Below are 19,489 nucleotides of genomic sequence, written 5' to 3'. Positions count from 1 at the left end.
GCAGGAAATGTAACGTACTGGTTACAGGAGACCAGTCCACGGCAACAACTAGACCTAACCCCACCATGACTCAAGACAGTGTTTATTTCTCTCTCCTATAACATTCCAAGGCAATTCCAGGTTAAAGGTTGTGATGAGGGATCTTGGGGAATCCACTGGCAGAGACTCTGTCAGCTTTCAAAGTCAACATGAGTATCGCTATCCCAGCCACCTGCTTAGGGTCATGAAGATGCCTCCCAGAGGTTCTTGGAGCCTGGGCCCGAAAAGCACAATTACCACCTTTGCTCACATTCCATTAGCGAAACTCGGTCACGTGCTCACACCTAACAGTAAGGGAGTAAGGGATGCTGGGATATATAAATCATCTACATCACAGGAGGAAGGGGAATGGGTATTATCAACGGCCTGCAGTGTCTGCCAGAAGCAGGTAGAGCCAGATGATGCGGAATTTTAGTTTTGTCTCAGGGCCGATGCAAATCCATCGAGGGGATTTAAGCAAAAAGGAGTGTGGTGATCAGATATGTATTTCCAAGAGATGACTCTGGCAACAAAGTGGAGAACAGATCGGAAGGCTGTCAGAACGGCTGTAGGGAGATCATATCTTTGAGGAGGGTGTTCTAGGCCAGAAATCACGGTAGCATGGAATGGAGTCGTTGGTGGTGCTAGAAACAGGGAGCAGGAGACAGACGCGACAGCACCAGGCGACAAAGCAGTGGCTAGGGAACAACAGGCAAATATGTAATAAGCCTGTTGTCTTTGCTTAACGATTTTCTACTTCCTGTTATCCCCTGCCTCTCCTTTTGTACCACTAGGCTCCTTGATCAGTATCAGTAACAGCGGAGGTATAAGAATCATCAGAAGGAATTCCTCGAATTTGGACAGACCTATCAAAAGGGCTTTACGGAACCTCAGGACAGAGTCCCTAGGGTGCAAATTGGTTCAGCACAGCCTGGCCTTTTTTTGTTGTTGTTTTGTTTTAAATACCAGGCATGAAAAATGTTTTTAAACTGATAAGAACAGATACTACACTTGATCTTAGCCAAAAGGCCCAGAAGCGATTGAAAAATGTTTTTAAAAACAGACACCGAGAATGAGCATAGGACAGGAATCAGAAAACAGAGGACTCTTATCTCTGTTTGATTGTTTTCTGATACATAAAATGGGGACGATAGTACCTATACCTCCTACTCCTTATGCTCTGGATGTTGTGGGAGTCAAATGCCATGGAAATCGCATGTACCAGGGCACACAGTGGTTCGTGTTAATGGGGTTCCCTGGTGTTTGAAGTTTCTGTAATTGCTCGCTCAGACTCTGGAAGGAGGCATTCATCAAAGTATTTGCACATAAAATAAAGGGTTGCATGTTCAAAAGCCTGTTCATTCTTTTCTGGTTTTTACTGCGACCTAATATAACAGTAAGTGAAAGTTATTTGCCTAGTATAACGGCCTACGCAAACACAAGACATATACGAGTGTCGTTCAGCGTGTGGTTTAATTGAAGATCTGGGAGCTCGTTGGTTGAATTTACTGGTGTGAAAGAGGGAGCTGCCCAGCTGGATCTTCCTCAGGAATCCTGAACCTTGGTTTCTCCCTTAGTCATCTAGTAAGCTAAAAAGAGGAATAGGCACACTTATTAACTTCAAAGCACTATTCTAAGTAACGTGTGTGTGTGTGAATAAATATGCACACGTACGCATGCATAGGTACGCATGCATACGTATCGGTATAAATTCGCCTCTCGCCACAATCCTGTCTAGAAGATCCTGTCATCGCCACCTCCATTTTACAGGTAAGGAAACCGAGGCACTTAGAATCTAAGAAACTTGCCCAGAGTCACAAAACTAGTAAATAGCTGAGCCGGAATTCAAACTTTGGCCCCTCGACTCCAGGGTCCCTGCTCCTGAATCCCATGGTGCCGCATCTCTGTAACAGTCTAAATGCTGAGCGAAGGGCTATATTCTACCCCTATTAAGATTATCCTCATTCTAGTTATTGCATTGTTTTCTCGAGAGGTATTTTCACTGACAGTCATCTGACTAAATTACTCCAAGAATTACCACTTGGCCCCACAGCTATTTCAGGGAGGCTGCTAAGATAATCCCAGATGGGTGGGGGAACTGGAAAATTCCACAACGGACTACAGCCAGCTAAAGTCTTGCCCAGCAAGGAGCAGGTTGCCATCACAGAGTTGCTATGTCTGCATGACACATTCCAGGGCCTTCCTTTCCTAGTGTCCACTGCCTTGTGGGAGGGTTATAGAGAAGGCAGTACTTGAACTGAATCTTGGAAGTTCAGTAGATGCTCATCGACTTGACAAAGGAAAAGGGATTTCAACTAGAGCAAAGAAAGAGAGAAATCACCCAGAAGGGACGAGCAAAGGACCAGCAAGAACGGGGAGAGTAGAGGTCAAGTACAAGAGGAGGCTGCCAGAAGCCAGGTCACGCAGGGCTTCATGGAATTAAGTAACCTTATTCTGTGTAGCTCCAGGAAGCCACTGCAGGGTTTGGAGCAGATGGGTGATAAGTTTAGAATATCAGAGAAAGTATTAGGTTTAGGGGAACGATCATGGTGTCAGCTTTGGACTTTCTGGGATCGAGAAAGTCAACGTGAGCGACATTCGGCGGCTGTGTTCTGTGGACAAACGGACACGAAGGGGACAGTTTAGAAGAGAGATACGGGCAGGAAACAGATTTGAGACATGACACCCTCCCCGCCCCCACCGCCCCCCAGTTCTCTGGCAATTGAAACCAGGAGAGTAAATGACATCTTGCAGGTGAATATATACAAAGAGGCAGAGGACAGAGACTGGGACCCTACGGTCCACATTTGAGGGCGGTGGACAGACGAAGAACGGGCGTGGGGAGAGGCAACGAGTCAGGGGAAATCACATGCGCAGGGCATAAGCCAAGGGAGGAGGGAGCATTACTGAAAAGGGCGTGGGCAAAAATGTCAGATGTCTCAGAGGGGGTCAAATGAGGTGAGGGCTGAGAAACCCTTCCTACGTCCATGGAGTGACAGGGCCAGCTCCTAACAGCAGGAGGTGGAAAGTGACTGCGAGGTTAGGAAATGAAAGGAGAGAACAGGTGGAGAGGCTTCTGAGGAAGGAGAGCAGAGACAGCGAGTGAACAGCCATCCTACGTTCTGCTTCTCGGTCGCCTGGCGTCTTCAAGAGCCCGGGAAGAGAGACACGGAGCGACACGGCCCTTGCCTCCCTGTCAGCCTCTTAGAGCAGATCGGGGCTGCAGACACCTTCCCAGCTGCAGTTTCACGTGGGATTCCAGCCCTCAATTTTTAGGGTCATTTTCCAAATCCCTCAGCCGTGCAACATGAGACACAGGACGCTCCTTTGAGACCCAGTCGCCTAAAATATAATGAGAATGTGTGACCGTCTCCGAATGCGGGGCCTTTCGGTGTGCCAAAGGGCACACTGCCTGAACGGAGTCTGTCTGTTGTCACAAAGCCCAGGTAATTTCACAGGCTTAAAGGACTTTTCGCTGAGCATTTTTATTTTCCTCTAGGGTTTATTAAGTAAGTTTCGTTCATAATGATCATGTCATCTCAGGGTGTTATTTAAGACAAAAATATTCAAAGGAGCCCGGCCCTGTAGAGGTGTCCCCACTCTCCTTTCACCGTGTTTAAAATGCCCCGGTTTGTTACTTTGACCCCTCCTCTTACTTGTTGCCTCATGTGGGACACATCAGTTAACCTCTCAGGATCTCAGTGGGTTCGTCTGTGTGAAAAGGGGACTGGACAAGATGCTCAACAAAACCATATCATTCTATGCCAGGGGTCAGCAACCCTTTTCTGTAAAACGCCAAATAATAAACACGTTTGGCTTTGCGGGCCACGTGGGCTCTGTGGCAACCCCTCAACTCTCCGGTCATAATATGAAAGCAACCGCAGACACAATGTATACACAAATGAACATGGCTGCGTTCTGATAAAACTTTATTTACAAAAACAAACAGTGGGCCGGATTTGGTCTTCAGCCTGTAGTTTGCCAACTCTTGTTCTAAACTTTAAACGTAAGTCTTTGAAGAGGTGCCTGGGTGTCTCAGATGGTTAAGTAGCTAACTCCTGATCTCAGCTCAGGTCTTGATCTCTGAGTCACGAGTTCAGGCTCCATGTTGGGCACGAAGACTACGCAAAAGAAAAACCAAAATGAGTCTTCCAATTTACTAAGCTAGACCTCTTAGACTCACCTATTAAAATATTCAGGGGCACCTGAATATTCAGCCACGTGGGTGACTCAGTCAGTTAAGCGTCTGACTTTGGCTCAGGTCATGATCTCGCGGTTGGTGAGTTCGGGCCCGTGTTGGGCTCTGTGCTGACAGCTCGGAGCCTGGAGCCTGCTCTGGATTCTGTGTCTCCCTCTCTCTCTGCCCCTTCCCCATTCATGCTCTGTCTCTCTCTCTCTCTCTCTTTCTTAAAAATAAATAAACACTAAAAATATTCATATCCCAGGGACACGGGTAGCTCAGTTAAGGGTCCGACTCTTGATTTCAGCTCAGGTCATGATTTCATGGTTCATGAGGTCAAGCCCCATGCCAGGTTTCTCACTATCAACGCTTGGGATTCTCTTTCTCCCTCTTTCTCTACCCCTCCCCCCACTTGCATTTTCTTCTCTCTCTCTCAAAATAAATAAATAAATTTTAAAAATATATTCATATCCCAGAAAAGGCAAATTATTCAGTTATTGCCAGCCATTGTGTGATGGGAATCACAATATTTATCTCGCACACTGCAAATAAGAAAAAGCAGAGTCGTAGAAGGTTTAGCACTTCATTGGTAAACCATCTAGTCTGCCTCAAAGGGGAGGTGAGAAAAACTAATGATGCTAATAATCCAGTCACACTTAAAATTCAGTTTGATCCTATCATTTAAATCGTCTATTTAAGAAGTATGTAACGTCTTTTTTTGTTGTTGTTAAAAACTCCCAATCTCAGACCACTTGGGTGGCTCAGCCAGTTGAGCGTCCAACTCTTGATTTTGACTCAGGTCATGATCCCAGGGTCATGGGATCGAGTCCCCTGCTGGGCTCCATTCTGAGTGTGGAGCCTGCTTGGGATTCTTTCTCTCTCCCTCTGCCCTTCTCCTCAGCTCGCTCCCTCTCTCTCTCTGTCTCTCTCTCTCTCTCTCTCAAAAAATAAAAATACATTAATTTAAAAACACTTTTTTTAATCTCAAACCTCTTTGAAAGCCTTCCTTCCCCCTGCTTAAAGGTAGTGATGCACAAATGAAGGAGGAGGTTGAAGAGGAGGGAGGTGACTGTGGGACCTCGAGGGCCATTGGGAAAAGCAGGGTCTTTGGAAGCATTGCCCCCTCCTTCCAGCTCTGGGATACCATCCTTGTCAACAAGGTGCTGTGTACCTTGCTGGCATTCCACAGCTAAGGTCTGTGGTCAGGGTCATTTGCCATCTCGTTGGTCTCCGCTCAGCAGTAACCTTTGGCTGACGCTGCCTCACCTCCATGTCTGCCGGTGGCAGAGACCCCACTGAGGTCCCATTCATTAGGCCCTGGTTTGACATACGTGTGCCTTGCAATCCTCCCTGTGGAACCACTTCAACCCCTCCCCCAGGGCAGTGACACCCCCTCTGCCAGGTTCCATAGGGAGATTCTCAGCTCCTTCTGAAATCTGTCTATGCAACCATGGCTCATGAAAATGTCAACTGCAGACCCTTTCTCTGCCTGAGTTTTCTGCATGATCAGGTTGGTGTGACCGTGACCCAGCTTGGTTTAAGGGCAGCCACTAAGCTGGCCTCTGCCCTTGTCAACCTGTTTCTTGGAGTTCTCTTTGACTTACCTACAGGCAAACGAAGTGAGAAATGTCTGATGCCTTCACTGCTTTACTCTCTCCCCTACTCTCCTCCTCCAATCTCCAGAGCCAAAAAAAGAGGATTGGCTTCTTTTTTTTTTTTTAACTACCCATCCATTATCCCCCGGCTGCCTGGGAGCTGCCTAGACCTCAAGGGAGAAGAGCTGTCTTATCAACCCTGGAGGAGTCCCAGAGCACAAGCCCGCCAGGCTGAGTTGTTCAAATGTTAAAGACAGCAGTGAGGGAGTTCGGGAAAACTTTCCTATTAATGCCTGCTTGGCTCTCCAGACCGTTGTTCAAAACCTGTTTTGTGTCCTAGAAGCTGACTCTTTCCTATCTTTCTTCATTGAATTCTTTGTGCAACAAATCATAATCTTTCCCTAGGTTGAGGCATGGATGAATGCATTTGGAGCCCTAAAATGAAGATCTTACACGCTAAGAGGTCAAATAAGGAGTGTATATTTCCAAAGTATTATGTCATTGCAATCAATCTCTTAATTTATTCAATAGGTTTTTTGCCTTTTTCATGAAGACAGCTGCATAAGGGGAAGCTTCTGAGGGAAATAATCTTAGGATGGGTTGGTATTAATGCAGAAGAACATTGAGAGGCAGCTGTCGGTACATCAGGAGAGGCATGCTGGGTGTCCAGGATTCAACGCATGGCCACGAGGCAGAGGGAAGAGGAGGAAGGTTGTAGAAATGCATTTCATGAATGTGTCCAGGATTAAGATAGCCCAATATTACCATGGGAGTAAAAGACCTGAAGTCTGCAATCCAGGAAGAAGGTCTGGAGAGAAGATTGGAGTAACAAGCTAGAGCGATGACTTTGCATTATCTGAGCCCTGGGACCTCAAGAGTCAGTACTTTTGGGAAAATGGTGCCAGGGGGTGTAGAACCTTGTTTAGAAACAGAGCAAATTTATTTGATTGTCTATGTGCAGTTCCCTTGACTTTGGGACCAGACTCCAAATTCAGGAGGTGTTGATGGTGAAGGATCCGATAGAATGCCCCAGGGAGAAAAAAGGGAACAGCTCAAGGAAAGCATCCAAATATTTAGTAACTGAATAAATACTTTATATTAACAAATGGATGATTGCTTATGGTCAGAAATGTATACCTACAATTTAAATGCCATCTTGCTACCTACAAAGCCATGGAACATCCATAGGTAATTTACTCTTGACTTTGAAGTGTATTATATAATTTTAGAATTGTATTTTTTTTTCATAATTATGCCATCCCATGGCTGACATCGGCATTTCTTGAGCATGTGCTGACTAGTAAAGGGATGGAAGAAGAAGTTAGGAAAACAAGCCAACCTCACATTAAAACGTTCCTCAGAGAGTGCATTGATTGACGACACATAGGATTCACGAAACAATCCCAGGCACTTGTGTATATGGAATAAAGATTGCGCTGATTCCTATCCTCAAGGAGATTAAGGTCTAATGGGAGGGAAATAAAATACATAAAATTAACATAAATACAGGCAGATGTGCACGGCAATTTTAAGAGTGAGGTGGTCATGTGGAATCAAGAATTAGGCTGATTAGTTGGGGAATGATTAGGTAAACCTCAAAAATATATGTAAAGAAAATAGGGATGCAGTATTCAAGGTGGTTATCAAGGTACATGGTATTCCCTAACTCTATACCTGTAGCATGGAATCCCCAGCATCTAAGAGACTTTATTTCTAGGACTTGTTTACTACCCAATACCCAAAATACCTGCAGGGTTTAAGGATCTGTTACCAACCCTCCAAACTACTATTCCTCTAACAACAACAAACACCGAAATTAAATATGAGAGCTTGCGATAGGGTGATCGCAGATATATGTATGAAGATATGTATCAGCAACTCAACCTTGTCAGGCACCCACAGTGGTGGTGTGGATAGTGTAGAATATTCTCTTGGCAGGTTATCTGCGATCGCAGCCCCCAAAACACTTCTTTGGCCCTGCTTCCCTTCACCAACACACTGTGCATCCCAGTGAGTATGTATCTGTGCCCTGGGGCAGCTGAAGAAGAGAATATATTATGACCGATTTTGCAGCTCGGTGTAAACAGGTTTTTAACGAGCTGTTCTTCTCCAGGCCAGAGGAATCAGGAAGAGGATCTATTTTCTGTTTATGAGCAATGCTTAAGACATAATTTCAAAGCAAGGAAGGAATTAAAAGCAGAAGCAAATGAGAAATCACACTCCTTTCCCAAAGGGGGATCCAGAAAAGACATCCCATTAGAAAAGAAAAGAACCAGAAATTTTTGAAAAAAAAACATCAGTATAGCAGAGTCTAGAAAGAGCTTCGAAAGGCTCTGGAATCCTACAGGCTGTGCAGTCATTTGCCAAAAACCACCCAGCAGTTCTCTGGGAAAAAAAAAAAAAAAAAGCCCATAGGGACTGAAAACATTGACTAATAATTCTTGAATCCATTTCCACAATATTATTCATCTCTGCCAAGGTCAAGTTTGGTCACTGCATGGCTGGAGGTCTGGCCATGCTGTTCCCAGTTTTATTTTTACAGTAGTTATGGAGCCCTTTATATTTCCAAGGGCCCTCCTGTCACTTATTACCCACCCGTCCAGACCACCCACCCACGCTCCCACACACAATATGTCCAGACACACCCACAAATACCCAGATTCTTTAAACCTTATGGTGATTCAGTCTACAGGAATATTGTTTGCTCCAAATGACTTTGTTCTACATACTTGGAGTTTCCCAAAATACATCCGTTTCCCTCTCTGGAGACCAATCTGTGGATCTTTCCACTCCACAAACATTTACAGAGCACCTACTGTGTGTAGGGCACAGATGGATGTAGGAGCTAGAAAAGGCTGGCCAGGGGGCCAGGAAGTGACTGTGACTTCCATCCTGTGAGGAGGTGGCCTCGGTTCCCATAACCAACCGGGTGTGGGGGTGGCGGTGGGAGGCCCTATCTGAATGGAAACCATTTCCCTCACCCACCCTTCCTTCTCCCTCCTTCCTTTTCCTTCCCCTTTAATTCATTTCTGCGTCTTTTGTGTCCTTCTCACTCTGTCCTCTCCTTCCTTCCCCTTTCTCTTTCTTCCTTAGAAAATGGGAGGCTTCTAAAACTACTTCAGAGGTTCTGTCAGCCTCGGGAGACATCACCATGCTTTTCCTGCCTCCTTCACAAACCACCCGTGGAATAGGCCCTGTGGCCATACAAACTCTAAATACATAAAAGGAGGGGGAAATCCTTGTTCTAACTCAGAAGAAACTGACTTTGAGGAAACTACTTTCCTCCACATCCTAACACGGGTGCCTGCCTGTCAGGCCAGAAGGAAGGCCTGTTGTGCTCAGGGCTGACAGCAGCGTGAACCTGCAGCCTTCCCAAGCCCCACCCCCACCCCCCAGGCCCTGAGCCCTTAGGATAATTTATGAGGTGTCAGGATATTCCTGCCACAAGGTCAGAATAGAATGGTTTTTACACTTCAGCTGCCATGAAAGAGAAACAATTTAATTCTGTTTTACTCTGGCACTGTCTGTTTTCACAATGAACAGGGGATTTAGATCTCCTCGAGATTATTTGTCTAAGCAGAGACCAAGCCTCTTGCTGACTCTCGAGAGGTCTGATTCGACTCTGGCTGCCTTCTCCTTCCTTCCCAGCGAGGGAAAGAGGCGCTCGCCTTTCCTGCTGTACCAGAATGAGGTGGGAATCCATCTCACCCAGGCAAGTGAATAGACCAGATAGCTTGAGTCACCCCATCCTCTCAGGGTTAGTGGGAAAGAGTGGTTCGGGCATGGAAGAGGTAGGAGAGGGCCCTCTCCTAAATTCAGCCGGCCCCAGAGTCTCTGCCAAGTCGTGGTCTTGAGTCTGGAGTGGTGTTTCCCTTGGCCCGGAAGCACAGCCTCCTGGCTCCTCCTGCAGCTACAGACACAAAGACATTCCGCTGAGCGGCCTGGAGGCCTGCCTGCCGGCAAAACGCAATGTCTCCTCGGAGAGATCTCCCAGTACGGTCTCCATACTCCCGCGCGGCCGGAGCAGGCAAGAAGACAAATGCAAGACAAGCCAGCTTCTCAAGACCCCACCAACCCCCTTCTCCAAGCCGCACCAGGAAGGTCATCTGAGAATCAGAGCAGGACAGATGATCCCATTACGGGACAGTCGCCCCGGATGCTTACGTGGTGGAGAGGGGCTCCTGGATTCTGGGGCCTAGAAGCATCAGGCCCTCTGGGACCAATCCATGCGATCTGCTGGGTTAAACTCACCTCTTAGGGTTTGGCCACCTGGCAGGCTCTAGAAAGACAGGAACCGTAATAGGGTAGCCTAGAATTCATCGACCTTTTAAAGCAATTGATGGGAATGAGATAAATCTCTACATGCTGATCGGTAATAATCTTTGAAAAACATGAAGCGAGACAAGCAGAGGTACAATACAGTGAGATTGGTATGCCAACGTGCGTATAAAAAGAGCCCATTTTCTATTAATATACACTTACAGGAAAACAGAAGAAGCTTCGGGGGGGGGGGGTTGTCTTTAGAAAAGAGATCTAGAGGGGCGCCTGGGTGGCTCAGTCAGTTAAGCGTCTGACTTCGGCTCAGGTCATGATCTTGTGGTCAGTGAGTTCGAGCCCCGCGTCGGGCTCTGTGCTGACAGCTCAGAGCCTGGAGCCTGTTTCAGATTCTGTGTCTCCCTCTCTCTGACCCTCTCCCGTTCATGCTCTCTCTCTCTGTCTCAAAAATAAATAAACATTAAAAAAAATTAAAAAAAAAAAAAGAAAAGAGATCTAGAAGTCTCAGAGTCAGAATTCAGGTGGAGATTCTCTTCTCGCTTACATATTCTTTTGGATTTCACAAAAACTTTTTAACCAGGAACTCATATTACCTTTACAGAACAAGTTTTTAGTTAAAAAAAAAAAAAACGAGTAAAACCCCAGAGAACGGCAAGCAAACGATTGAAGTTTACAATGCCACTTTATGTCAGGCCGGCCAATTCTCCAAAAAACCACTCCCCTCAATTAAAGCAGTGAATTCTTGGTGGGAAGGGTAAAGGAGCTATTTGGTAAATGACCTCTCCAAGTTCCCTGAATAGTAGCACTTAAATGTGCACGGCGGAGTTCTTCACTTTCTTGTGGGTGAGGAGATTAATCCCTCAAAACAGGGCTCAGTCCATGCATGTAACCTCCTGCAATTTAGCATCCAGGAAGCCTCAGTTTCAAGCAACGTGCCGAGTCAAACTGGCTTGCCCTTGTCACGGTTTCTAATGTCCCTTCTCTATACTACTTGCCACAGTCATAGTTATCCGTTGCATTTCCAGAATGTCATTGATCCGAGACAGGAGTGTGTATGGGAAAGAGCCTTGGATCCTAGGTCTCGGGCGTAGCTTGGTAAATCTTCTCATCTCTCTGGGCTTCAGTTTTCTTATCTGCGAAGAGAAAGATTTGAGAGGCCCCTGGGTGGCTCACTCGATTAAGCGGCCGACTTCGGCTCAGGTCACGATCTTCTGGTTCGTGAGTTCGAGCCCCGCATCGGACTCGGTGCTGCCATCTCAGAGCCTGGAGCTGCTCTGGATTCTGTGTCTCCCTGTCTCTGCCCCTCCCCCCACTCATACTCTGTCTCCATCTCTGTCTGTCTCTCTCTCAAAAATAAATAAGCATTAAAAAACATTTAAAGAGAAATATTTGCGTGAGATGCAGTACCTTGAGATGCCCTAAGTGCTACAGGCTCCTCACTCCTTGAAAATACAGTTGTCAGGCTGCTGGAAGCTGGTGGCTGGGACACACGGCAAGCCTGTCACGGGGGTCCACGCCTCCATCTGACCTTCAGATGAATACATGCAGCAAAGTATCTTCTGGCGTGCTTCTGTGCTAACCAGAGATCATGGAATTGCTGTCCCAAAGATTCTGTCCACTGGGGCACCTGAGTGGCTCAGTCGGTTAAGCGTTGGACTCTTGGTTTTGGCTTGGGTCACGATCTCACGGTTTGGGAGTTCGAGCCCCGCACCGGGCTCCGTGCTGACAGCGTGGAGCCTGCCTGGGATTCTCCCTCTCCCTGTCTCTCTGCCCCTCCCCTACTTGTGTTCACTCTCTCTCTTTACCTCGCTCTCTCAAAAATAAATAAGTAAAACTAAAAAAAAAAAAAAGAGATGGTGTCCACCACCAGACCAGGAAAACAAGGTTCTGGAAGTCCATTCCGCCCTTCCACGTGACAGAAGAAACTACTACATTGTGAAGTAAGGCCTCAAGACTTTGGATGGCTGGCCCACTGCCGGCCACGTCAATCATCTGATAAGCGCAAGTGGCCACTGAGGCCTACATCCCTGGGTAGACAAGACTTGCTCCCTAGATGAAGGCCCCTCTTCCCAATCTCCATCCACTGCGGCTGGTCTGGGATATTGGAAAGTACTTTCTCCATGTCAGGACAAGGAACTCTGGTACAGCAGCCTGGTACCGCTGTCAGGGTCCCCAGGAGGCAGAGAGGTCAAGTGACGGTGAGAAAGGAGTAAAAGAACCCTTCGGATGGCAGCCCCCAGCGGCCTACTCTGCTCTAACCTCAGATGGGAAACTTAAAAGAACTCGGTTAAGGCAACACCTGGGTGGTTCAGTCGGTCAGGCGTCGGACTTCAGCTCAGGTCATGATCTCGAGGTTTGTGAGTTCGAGCCCCGCGTCGGGCTCTGTGCTGACAGCTCAGAGCCTAGAGCCTGTTTCTGATTCTGTGTCTCCCTCTCTCTCTGCCCCTCCCCCGTTCATGCTCTGTCTCTCTCTGTCCCAAAAATAAAGATTGAAAAAAAAAATTAAAAAAATAAAAAAAAAAACAAATTTCTCCTCCTCCCACGTTGTTCCCTTTCCAAATAGAACTATCCCTCATTTCTTTCCCCAAATATTCCAATTTATCCTTGCCTTGTGCGACCTATTCTCCTCACCCCTATAACACAGTCTTGATTGGTCTTTCCCGTTAGTTGTGCTCTTGAATTTATAACCTTGCCACAACTTCTGTACTCTACTATAGTGGTGAGAAACACAGATTCGAAAGGGATAACAGAGGCTAAGGGTTAAGAACGTGAACTCTGGAGCTAGAATGCCTGGTTTAAATTCTAGTCTTGGCCTTGACAAGATGGCAGCAGCCAGATGGACCATCAGTGGCGTTGAACCTGCTGGTCATGGAGGACTGGGCCCTGCCCCTCACAAAAGGGCTGCTGGTCCTTCAGAAAAATCTAACAATGAACAGTTTGTGACAAGACATCCAAAAATGTTTGAGCTAGACTGGTGAATGCTCTAGCTGGTAATAATGTAATGAAATTATGGATTCCAGGGGAGGAAAAAGGCAAACTTATGGCTGCCAGCTTTAAGATATTTGGCTGTGGTTCTGAAAATGACCCAAGTTCATTAGCCATTGAATAAGTTACAGGAAAATAGTTGAAGAATCTATACCAATCAAAAGCACAGACATTCCCAAGGAACTGCACCTTCCTCCCAAGGAGGCTGCATTGCGCCACACTAACCAAAGATCACAGTGGCCTTGGTAAACTATAAACTGAAAAAGAATATCAAGAGATGAGAGACAGAGGGGCACCTGGGTGGTTCAGTCTGTTAAGCTTCTGACTCTTGGTTTCAGCTCAGGTCATGATCTCATGGTTTGTGGGTTCGAGCCCCATGTCAGGTTCTGTGCTGACAGCTCAGAGACTGCTTGGGATTCTCTCTCTCTCTGTCTCTCTCTGCCCACCCACGCCCGGGCTCATGCATATGCACATACACTCTCCCTCTCTCTCTCAAAATAAATAAAAAAACTTAAAAAAAAAAACGCTAAAAAAAAAAAAGAAGAAGAAGAAGAAATGAGAGTTAGAGAAGAAATGAGCCAACAGGCAAACGTCCATTGGATCTAGCTCTCCATGCAGCTGCCCTAAATGTCAAAAGGCCTGTGATACTGCAGTTAAGGAGCCATGGGACACATACAACATTCTGCCACTTATAAATCATTGCTCTAATGCAGGTGACAGCTAAAGGACTTAACATAGGTACACTGCTAAGAAAGATGCCTGACCATAGGAACTATATTTCCAAAAATTTTTTTTAATGTTTATTTATTTCTGAGAGAGAGAGAGAGAGAGAGAGAGAGAGCGAGAGCGAGCATGGGTGGGGGAGGGGCAGAGAGAGAGAGGGAGACACAGAATCCGAAGCAGGCTCCAGGCTCCGAGCTATCGGCACAGGGCCCGACGCGGGGCTCGAACCCACGAGCCACAAGATGGTGACCTGAGCCAAAGTCTGATGCTTAACCGACCGAGCCACCCAGGTGCCCCTATATTATTATTACCATCATTCTTATTATTAGCTATCTAGGATATTAGAGTGTCTTTGCGGACCTTGACACACTGGGCCAGGATCACCCAAAAAAGTAAGAATGCTATTTCTGAATCTTTCAGGCCTTTCCGGAGCCCCTGACCACTTCACCCCTCGTCATGACTAGAGTTCGCCCTGTTTCTTCATGCGCCACGTGGAAAGCCTCACCCATCTTAAGTGACACGTGTTTGCTTACATACCTACCCCTCACTTGTCCATTCCCTCTCAAAAAAACAAAGCTTGCCTTTCTTTTTATTTTTGAACCATTCTCCTCCACTTTCCTGCCCAAAGTTCTAGTATTTAGACTAGAATGCTAACAGAATATCGAAAAGTTTGAAAGGAGCAGTCAAACTGATGATAATATTTCATGGGTTTCTGGTTTCCTCACCATCTTTTTTGCCTCAAAGCAAAATATCCCAGATGGGTCTGCCTTCCGTTGAGGGAAACTGAGGAAGGCATTTTCCCCTGTGAAATGAACAAACTGGTGTAGCAGACATTGTTCGTCATCTACCCAACAGCCATCTGCCCCTCTTACTTACTAATAAACCTCCAAATGTATTTCGGTAGCAAGCCCAGGGTTCCTACTTTTGGGGAAGTTTAGCCCCTTCTCCGGCCCCACCTGCCATTACATTCCCTTTGCCAGCAGTCAGAGGTTGGCATATGACCCAGATCTGGCTAATGAAACGGAAGAGAGAGTCTGCTGGGGGACAAGCTTCTGGTAACTATGTTATTGCTTTAAAAAAAGAAAACACCATCCCACACAGAAAAAGTTGTTTTCCTCCATCCCTAAATGTAACGAGGTGAAAATATGGTGCTGCAGCAGCTATTTCAGCATAATGAGGTACAAGTGTAAGGACAAAAGCCAACATGCTGATAATGGTAGAGTAAAAAAAGAGAATGAAATGAACCACTGTGATCTCCAGACTTCTTTTTAACTTTTTTAACTATTTTAATGTTTACTTATTTTTTTTAAACGTTTATTTATTTTTGAGACAGAGAGAGAGACAGAGCATGAACAGGGGAGGGGCAGAGAGAGAGGGAGACACAGAATCTGAAACGGACTCCAGGCTCTGAGCTGTCAGCACAGAGCCCGACGTGGGGCTCGAACCCACGGACCATGAGATCATGACCTGAGCCGCAGTCGGACGCTCAACCGACTGAGCCACCCAGGCGCCCCTAATGTTTACTTATTTTTGAGAGAGAGAGAGAATGAGAGAGAGCACAAGTGCAGGAGGGGCAGAGAGCGGGAGAGACACAGAATCCAAGCAGGCTCCAGGCTCTGAGCTGTCAGCTCAGAGCCCGACGCGGGCCTCCAAACCACGAACTGTGAGATCCTGACCTGAGTCACAGCTGGACGCCCAACCGACGGAGCCACCGAGGTGCCCCTCCAGACTTCTTTTAGTAAAATGTAAAGCAACTGTAATTTGGTCCCCTGTTACTTGATAGATAGCTGATCCTAATACCAATATGCATTTCATGAGGAATGTTGAGTCCTTTGCAACAGCACATTCATTCCTCCTTGACGATCTTCAGGGACATCTAATAAATAAGTATTTATTCTCACAAAGATCTTTCTATATTTCAAATTATTGTCTTGCCTCTATTATTTTTCTTTATAGATTTTTCCATTAAAAATGATTGCTTATAACACGATGTTATAGTTATCTCACCCCAATTAATTCCAAATTTTCACAAGTACAAAATCATTTCCTTCTCTCAGGCTCTGCGTTTAAATGATTATAATTTTGTTTGACTCTTTCTGCCCCCTATATTTATTATTGTCTTCCTAGAGAGGCTTTTATTAAAAGCATGGATTTGGAATCAGAGACCCAGCCATGTGAATGGATAAATTACTTATTTTTTCTGATACTAAACATCCTAAAAATATTGAGGGGGCACATGGATGGCTCAGTTGGTTGAGTGTCCAACTTTTGATTTGGGCTCAGGTCATGATCTCACAGTCATGGGATCTAGCCCCTTGTCGGGCTCTGAACTGAGCATGAAGCCTGCTCTCTCTCTCTCTCTCTCTCTCTCTCTCTCTCTCTGCCAATGCCCCTCTCCCCTGCCTGTGCTCTGTTTCGAAAAAACTTTTTTAACAAATATCTAGGGCTGAAACCAAGGTGAAACGAGATGGCATAAGAAAAACACTTCCCTAAGTCTTGGCACAGACTGAAAAGTCAAAACAAAATGTGGAGAAAAAAAGAAAAGGAGGGATCAGGGATGGGGAAGAAGAAAGTGAAGGAGGAAACATAAAAGAAAATGAAGAGGAAAAGGAAGACATCCAGAGAAGAAGAAAAAGAAGGGAAGAGGAAGGAAGAGGAACAGAAGAAAGGGAAAAAAGAGGAAGAGAGGAAAGAGGCAAGAAAAAGAAAAAGGGAAAAAGGAAGTTGAAGTCAGAAAGAAAGGAAAAGAGAATAGGAGGAAAAGACGAGGAAGAAGGACAAGAAGGTGAGAGGTAGGGTGCTGATGATGGCGCTGGTTTGAGCCCAGAGAAGAACTCTGAGAAACAGGTTAAGGCTAAGGTTAAATGTTAGAACCCAGACAAAGCCCTGACCATCTACACCTTCCTACCGTGCAACTTTTCCCCCTAGAGCTTTGGCGTTTATGTGTCACTGAGTCTCATGCAGTTCGAATCTGGTTACTCCAAACATCACTACAAAGAAAATTACAAAGGATTACAAACCTTGGGCAATAGTCCTCGTATTTCAAAGAAGAGGTTGATTCATCAAGATTCCAGTGCAATCAAAGAACTTGGAGAAGTCCCTGGAGTCTGTTTCCAGCAAATGCGAGGTATGGCTCAATTAAACCAGCAGAAAATTAAATGAGCGATTCATTGGGCTTCTTCTGCAATGACCAGGTGTCCTCCTTCTTCCGTGATGACAGGACAAGAGACAAGAAGCTTTTTTTTTTCTGATACAAGAAGGGGGGGTCTTCCTGACGGTGAGGGCTGGTAAAAGCCCCATTGGTTACAAGTTATTTCCTACAGAGTCTACAAACACTGGACTGATTTCATGCCACTGGGGTCAAGTGGAACACAGAATGAGGATAGGTAAAAGACTAGAAAAGATCTCTAAGGACCTTCTAGACCCACACTTCTGTAGGTCAGCCCGTGCTTCTCTGTTTTCCATAATGGAGAACTGGGGGAGGGGTCTCCCCATCACTTCCTTAGGTTTGTCTGTATCAGCTCTCTCCTTGCCTTCCAGTCTCCCTCAAGGGCTGCCATGGGCCCCGTGTCTGCAGCCCTGTCCTTCCTGCGACGAGAAGCACGTGCACCCTTCCCATTTTGTCTGTGCTTCCGGCTCTCAGTGGTCTGCTTTCTGCGCCCGAGACTCTGTGACTTTCCCTAGTGCTGCCTTCCCACAAGATCCCTCTCCGTTTCAGGTTGTGTTATCGTCAGCAACGATTTCTCCCACCATCCACGGCTAGGAGCCCCGGCTCTCTTCTCCCGGCTACAAGGTTCGAGCCTGGTCCAGTGCTGTCCCTCAAGGCCGTCAGCCTAACCCCCGCCCTCTGGCCCTGATGCCTTCCCTCCCACGCTGAAGTTTTCACTCGAGAACTTGTTACCTCCGACCACAGTTCCCGTAGGGTGACGCCACCCGAGAAAGGCAAAGGAAGGAAACTCTGGCATTGGCCTGAATTAATAACGGAGAAAGGGGAGAAGCCTAATCTTTCCAGTGCAGAAGATGTGTGCATTGTTTGTTGAGAGTAGCCCTCAGGGAGGCCGAGATTTCAAGCTCGGCATTGACGTGGCGCATTTTTCAATTAGACAATATACTGCATGGCATGTCCCTTCCTCCCCCAGCCCCTTGTCTTTTATTACCACATGACTTCATCTCCCCGTGTGACTGACAGAGCCCATTGGGCTCAACACTGATAAAAAACATCTGGGGGAGAAAAATTGCAATTTAGAAAACAATTAAGGACATCAATTTCAATTCATTTAGTTGCCCGGAGAAAGAAAAGTGCTTTCAAAGACGTAACTTGATCTCCAGGGGTCATGGATTAAAGGGCACGCAGACCCGTTGTTCTCCAGTTGTCGTGCGGAGGAGGGCATCTTAGTTCGGAGGTCCAAACGCAGACATCAGCTCCTATGTTGCAATTTTTAACAAAGGGTAAACCACAGAGAGCTTCCCTAATTTTCTCATTTCTTCTCCTTTTTAAGACATTCCCTTTTCTTCCTAAATTCCCTTCGAGGAAGGATGTATTCTCTCTCTCAAATGCTCACCATATGCTCATTTGTTGTGGGAGCTCTGTAAGTGAACCTCGGTTAACTGTTAAAGACCCCATCCGTGGGCCTGATTGGGCGTGTGTGTCCGCGTGGCTGTGTGTCTGTGTGTTACCGACTTTTCCTTCCATTTTTCCCCACTAGCTCTGTGAGCACCCGTGGCTCCGTTGCTTTAAAGGGCTCGGAAACTTTATGAATCCAGATGATAACTTTGCGTTCGCAAAACCTTAAATAAAGAACTTTATTATGTTTTTCAGCTTCATCGAGGAATAATTGACGTACGTCACTGCAAACTTAAAGAGCACGGCATGATGGTTCGGTTTATGGATACTGTGAAATGATTACCACAGGAGGCCCAGGTGACATCTGTCTTCTCATATAGACACAATAAAAAGAAAAGAAAGAAGAAAAGAAGGAAAAAAATTCTCCTTGTGATGAAAACTCTTAGGATCCCGTCTAAACTTTCTTACATATTGCAGAGCAGTGTTATACACAATATATATATACACGTGTGTGTATATATATATGTATACATGGGTATATATATATATATATATATACACACACAATACAACTCCTTTACTTTACCCATTTATTCATTGATGGACACAGATTATTTCCCTATCTTGGCTATTGTGAATAATGCAATGGACACGGGGTTTCCAAGTCAGTGTTTTTATTTCCTTTGGATATATTCCCAGAAGTGGAGTGGCTGGGTCGTAGAGTAGTTCTGTTTTTATTTTTTTTTTTGAGGATTCTCCACACTGTCTTCCATAGGGGTTGCACCAATTTGCAGTCTCAACAGCAGTGCAGGAACCAATTTACATTCCCACCAACAGTGCACAGGGGTTCCCTTTTCTCCACGTCCATGCCGGCGTTTGTTATCTTTGGTTTTTTGATGACTGTTAACAAACGGGCATGAGGTGATGTCTCACTGTGGTTTCAATTTGCATTTCCCTAACGCCCAGTGATGTTGAGCAGCTATTCCTGTACCTGTTGGCCTTTCATATATCTTCTTTGGAGAAACGCCTACCCCTCTCCTTTGCCTATTTTGTAACGGGTTGTTTTTTTGCTATACACGTTACTTAGGTAAAATTAGAACCAATGCTCTCATGTCTTGAGCACCTGCTGTAGGATAGCCACTATCATCC

At 46.0% G+C, this 19,489-nt stretch overlaps 1 protein-coding gene, 1 long non-coding RNA gene, 1 other non-coding gene and 1 pseudogene across 14 annotated transcripts in view; 1 reads left to right on the top strand and 3 right to left on the bottom strand.

The window, feature by feature from the left end:
• Window positions 1-19,489, top strand: part of SELP (selectin P) — a 1,134,746-nt gene that overhangs the window by 606,689 nt on the left and 508,568 nt on the right. The gene's annotated exons all lie outside the window — the stretch shown is intronic.
• On the bottom strand, window positions 934-1,059 carry LOC111558466 (annotated as a pseudogene).
• LOC111558401 lies at window positions 10,732-18,043 on the bottom strand. Its single transcript, XR_002739283.2, has 2 exons — window positions 16,797-18,043; window positions 10,732-11,201 (listed from the first exon to the last, which is right to left on the bottom strand). It is a non-coding gene; the product is annotated as an uncharacterized LOC111558401 (long non-coding RNA).
• TRNAR-GCG lies at window positions 15,201-15,285 on the bottom strand. The gene has a single exon. It is a non-coding gene; the product is annotated as a tRNA-Arg (tRNA).

Source organism: Felis catus, chromosome F1 (genome assembly GCF_018350175.1).
Source record: "Felis catus isolate Fca126 chromosome F1, F.catus_Fca126_mat1.0, whole genome shotgun sequence".
Lineage (NCBI taxonomy): Eukaryota > Metazoa > Chordata > Mammalia > Carnivora > Felidae > Felis > Felis catus.
The sequence above is the reverse complement of the archived record's forward strand: the minus strand, read 5'-3'. Positions and strand labels throughout refer to the sequence as shown.